The 4,910-nt window shown below is 45.6% G+C and overlaps 1 long non-coding RNA gene across 1 annotated transcript; it reads left to right on the forward strand.

Moving 5' to 3' along the window:
- Positions 1 to 1,322: 1,322 nt before the first annotated feature.
- Positions 1,323 to 4,910, forward strand: LOC131505132 (uncharacterized). The gene is made up of 2 exons (XR_009258283.1): positions 1,323 to 1,668; positions 1,915 to 4,910. It is a non-coding gene; the product is annotated as an uncharacterized LOC131505132 (long non-coding RNA).

Below are 4,910 nucleotides of genomic sequence, written 5' to 3' on the forward strand. Positions count from 1 at the left end.
CGTGGTGAATAATTTTTTTAATGTATTGTTAGATCCGGTTGGCTAATGTCTTGTTGAGGATTTTTGCATCCGTGTTCATCAGGGAAATTGGTCTGGGAAATTCTCCTTTTAGTGGGGTCTCTGGTTTTGGAATCAAGGTAATGCTAGCTTCATAGAAAGAGTTTGGAAGGTTTCCTTCCATTTCTAATTTTTGGAACAGTTTCAAGAGAATAGGTGTTAACTTTTCCTTAAATCTTTGGTAGAATTTCCCTGGAAAGCCATCTGGCCCTGGACTGTTGTTTTTTGGGAGAGTTTTGATTGCTAATTCAATTTCTTTACTGGTTATGGGTCTGTTCAAATTTTCTATTTGTTCCTGTTTCAGTTTTGGTAGTGTATGTGTTTCTAGGAATTTGTCCATTTCTTCCGGATTGCCCATTTTATTGGCATATAATTGCTCATAATATTCTCTTATTATTGTTTTTATTCCTGCTGTGTTGGTTGTGATCTCGAGAGAGAGAGAATGTTAAGCAGACTCCACACTCAGCAGGGAGCCTGACACAGGGCAGTATCCTATGACCCTGGGATCATGACCTGAACCGACATCAAGAGTTGGACACTGAACTGACTGAGCCACACAGACGTCCTCGTGTGTCTTTTCTGCATCTCCTGTCAGAACACAGAGGGCTTCACGTCTCCAGCCTGTTTGGAACATAATTTGGTTTTATATGTTTAGCACCCAAACCTCAGTCATCTATTTCTCTCAAGAAATAGATTTCTCTTTTGTAAGAGAGAGGGTAGTTTTAAGTGAGCACATGTCCAAGATTTAGTTAAGTCATTAAGGAAGGAGCCAATTAGTAAAGTTGTCAAACCAATTACTTTTATTATTTTAATTAATTTATTTTTAAAAAGTTCATGCCCTCAATGCAGGGCGTGAACTCACAACCCTGAGATCAAGACCTGAGCTGAGATCAAGAGTCTGATGCTTAACAGACTGAGCCACCCAGGTGCCCCACAAAGCAAGTACTTTTAATACAGTCAATGGAATTTCAATAAAGTGCACTGGAAACAAATTTATTGTGGGGAGCCTGGGTGGCTCAGTCAGTTAAGCGTCTGACTTTGGCTCAGGTCATGATCTCGCGGTTCACGGGTTCAAGCCCCGCATCAGGCTCTGTGCTGACAGCTCGGAGCCTAGAGTCTGCTTTAGATTCTGTGTCTCCGAGACTCTCTCTCTCTCTTTCTACCCCCTCCCCTGTTAGTGCTCTCTCTCTCTCTCAAAAATAAATAAACGTAAAAAAAAAAAAATTTTTTTTTTAATTTATCGTGCCTATAAGAATTAAGGAAGTCTCACCGATGGTGCAACTATGCTTAGTTTGAGACTTACAAGGGCTTTGCCAGGTGGACAAAGAATGTATCCATTCCAAGAAACTGCAGGCATGAGCTTGAAAGCCTAGCACATTTCCTGAACCAAAAGAACTTCAGCTTGGTCAGAGGTGGTAGGGACAGGAAAGTGGTAGAATTCAGTAGGAGCCAAATCTCGGAGAGTTTGTCCTTCACGTGCTAGATCCTATAGGTTGAGGTTTCCTAAAGTGTATTCCACAGAGCAGTTTCCCTGATATGTGAGGTCCATTGGGGCATGAAAATCCCATGCTCAGATAAGTTTGGAGGAAACTGGGTTCAATAAAAAGCCAGGTTCGGGGCGCCTGGGTGGCGCAGTCGGTTAAGCGTCCGACTTCAGCCAGGTCACGATCTCGCGGTCCGTGAGTTCGAGCCCCGCGTCGGGCTCTGGGCCGATGGCTCGGAGCCTGGAGCCTGTTTCCGATTCTGTGTCTCCCTCTCTCTCTGCCCCTCCCCCGTTCATGCTCTGTCTCTCTCTGTCCCAAAAATAAATAAAAAACGTTGAAAAAAAATTTTTTAAATAAAAAAATAAAAAGCCAGTTTCTTTACTGCAGGACTGCTCAGAGCCTTTAATACACAAAACCTAGTTGGATCTTCAAAGGGAATGATGACTCAGATTTCAGGCCTGAGCAATTATTATATCGAAGATTATGCCTTTACCCAGGAGGGATTTAGCCAAGAATGGTTTGCAGGCTCTTCTTCACACCTCTAGCACTGTCACAGGTTACTCTCTGATCCCTCTTAAACACCAGGCCCACCTACCCCATCATTCGCCCAGGCCCCTCCACCCATCCTCATCTCCCTTGGCTTGGGGTAGAACAGGGCTTGAACCTTAACACCACTTTCAAAGCCTACCGATCCCTTGAGAAGTTGGCTGTGATTGGGAGGAACCAAGGCCCTGGAGACCACAAGGGCTTTCCTCCAACCTCAGCCTCTTCACTCCTCCCAAGTGCCTTCTTCAAAGGCTGGCTAGAAGCCATTAGCAGGAAATAGCAGCACCACTTAGAATTTGAAGGGAATAGAGGCCCTTGCCTGGGGAATAAAGATTTGAGTATAAAACATCCCCAGAGGGTGCAAATTGTATTCTCACTTTGGGAGAGATAGATTGCTCCCGAATGAATAATGGCATCTCTGGTTTTCAGTTAATTTCCCTTTATGACTTCCACAGTCTCTAGCACTTAGTACCATTGGCACTTAAAGAGCCAAGTCTTTTTTTGCTGGGTGGTTGAGTTTTGTGGGCTGAGTTCTGAGAGAGGTGGATTTGGACAGGTCAGGAATCTTACCAGAGTTGCTTCTTCACAGCAAAACTACAGAGTTACCGGTTTCTCATGGGTAGACCTAGAGTCTGCTGCTTGTTAATATCTGAAAAGTGCATGAATGGGAAACCGATGTGAGAGAGACATCTGAACAATTTGGGGCTGCAGGCACTTGAGCCTTAGGGAAAGGCCATCAAGCCATTTGAGTTAAGACGGAATTGCCCCTTCTAGGAGACTTCAGGGCTGGATAACTGTGTCTCAGAACAAAAGGAGGGGCCAGACTTAAAGCCCCTATTCCTGTGGGATCAAATAAAGCCAAGACAGCTCTGAGCCTGCCCTCTGCCCTCTGGTCAATTGTCTCTGTACTCTAGACCCATAATGATCCTTCAAAAAAGCCCTGATAGGCACCACCCCCTCTGCATCAAGCCCTGAGCCATCCCCAACTCTTCTTTCTTTTAGGCTTCAACTTTTCATCACTTGGTTCTGATACCCACCTAGACCCTTAGATTGTTCTTTAACTTATATCCTCCAAATCAGTAGTTCTCAACTCAGCAATTTTGCCTCCCAAGGGACATTTGGCAATGTCTGGAGACGTGTGTGTGTGTGTGTGTGTGTGTCTGTTTTTGTTTTTTAATTTTAGATAGAGCTAGCTGGGGAAAGGGGCATAGGGAGAGTGAGAGAGACAGGTTTCATGCTCAGCCCAGGTCCCAACACAGGGCTCGATCCCATGACCCTGAGATCATGACCTGAGCCAAAGTCAAGAGACAGGCTCAACCCACTGAGCCATCCAGGCGCTCTTGTCTGGAGACTTTTGATTGTCGCAACTGGAGGGATGCCATGCACATCCAGTGGGTAGAGGCCAGAAATGTTCAAAGAATTAGTTGCTCCAAAATATCAGTGATGCTCTTGAGAAACCCTACTCTAGAGCAGTGATGTTCCAAGTGTGCTCTTGGGGACAGCAGCAGCAGCAGCACCTGAAAACATGCTAGAGACCCACCTGAGACCTACTGAATCGGAAACCTAGGGAGAAGGAAGTCTTCAGCAATCTGTTTTCACAAGCCCTGCAAGTGATTCTGATGCAAGCTTGGAGAGCCACTGCTCCACAGGCTCAGAGAGTTCTAATCTTTCCTAGGAGAGCCACAGAGCCTTCTGTTCACTCATTCATAGTTACCCCTAACTACGTAGCTGTTCTTTCTGGCTCAGTTTCGTACATGCATTATCTCACTTGATTGTCACGTACTAAGCAACAGGTTCATAGAGAAGTAACACGCAAGCTTAACCAGTAAGTGGCAAAGCCAGGATGTAAACCTAGCTGGAGCTCTTAACCCCATCACCACAATGCAGCCTTAGTGGCTTTTAACCTTGAATGCACATTAGAATCAGCTGGGGAGCCTTTAAAAATCCAGAGGCTTAGATCACACTACCCCAGGCCAATTAAATCAGAATCTCCGGGGTGAACAGGAGTATTCTTTTAAAGCTTCGTTCGGTGATTGCAATATGAAATCAAGGTTAAGGACATGGCTGCAGCTATAGCCAGGAGGGCAGCACAAAGCCAAATTGACTTCCCCTGCCACCCCTTGGCTCTCCAGGAAACTGCTCTGGCTCATGGTCTGCGTGAGCTTGCGCCCACTTCTCCCAAGCCTATGGTTGAGCTAAAACTTTGGACCTTGGCCAGAGAATAGAGATTGATCTACTGTGATCATCTCTGCCTGATGACTCCGGGGCTTTATTTTGAAAAAAAAGACCTGTGGCTTTCCTTTGGAGTTCCAGGTATAGCTTCAGAAGGTGCTAGAGCTAGAAAGAGCCTCCCAGCTACTCAGGTCAGTCATCTAGTCCAACCTCATTTTACAGAAGGGGAAACTGAGGGGAGATACAGCTTACGTGCCTATTATTAAGTTAGGGGTTCTGCTCACTCGGGAAGCATTTATTTAACATCCCTCTGTGATGAGTCCTGTGCTGGCCTCTGAGAATACAGAAATGACTGAGTCATATATTCTTTGGGAGTTCCCAGGGCAGAGGGTGAGGACAAAAACAAAAGTCAGGGCCTCTCAAACTTTTCCCCTTAAGTGTCCTTAATGGCATGGGGCGCCTGATACATGATACATGATACATGGCATCTGGTAAGTGTCCGACTTCAGCTTAGGGCATGATCTCATGGTTTGTGGGTTCAAGCCCTGCAGTTGTTAGCTCAGAGCCTGGAGCCTGCTTCAGATTCTGTGTATCCCTCTGTCTCTGCCCCTCCCTTACTTGTGCTGTCTCTCTCTCTCTCTCTCTCAAAAA

The sequence above is a fragment of the Neofelis nebulosa genome, chromosome 2 (assembly GCF_028018385.1).
Source record: "Neofelis nebulosa isolate mNeoNeb1 chromosome 2, mNeoNeb1.pri, whole genome shotgun sequence".
Taxonomy (NCBI): domain Eukaryota; kingdom Metazoa; phylum Chordata; class Mammalia; order Carnivora; family Felidae; genus Neofelis; species Neofelis nebulosa.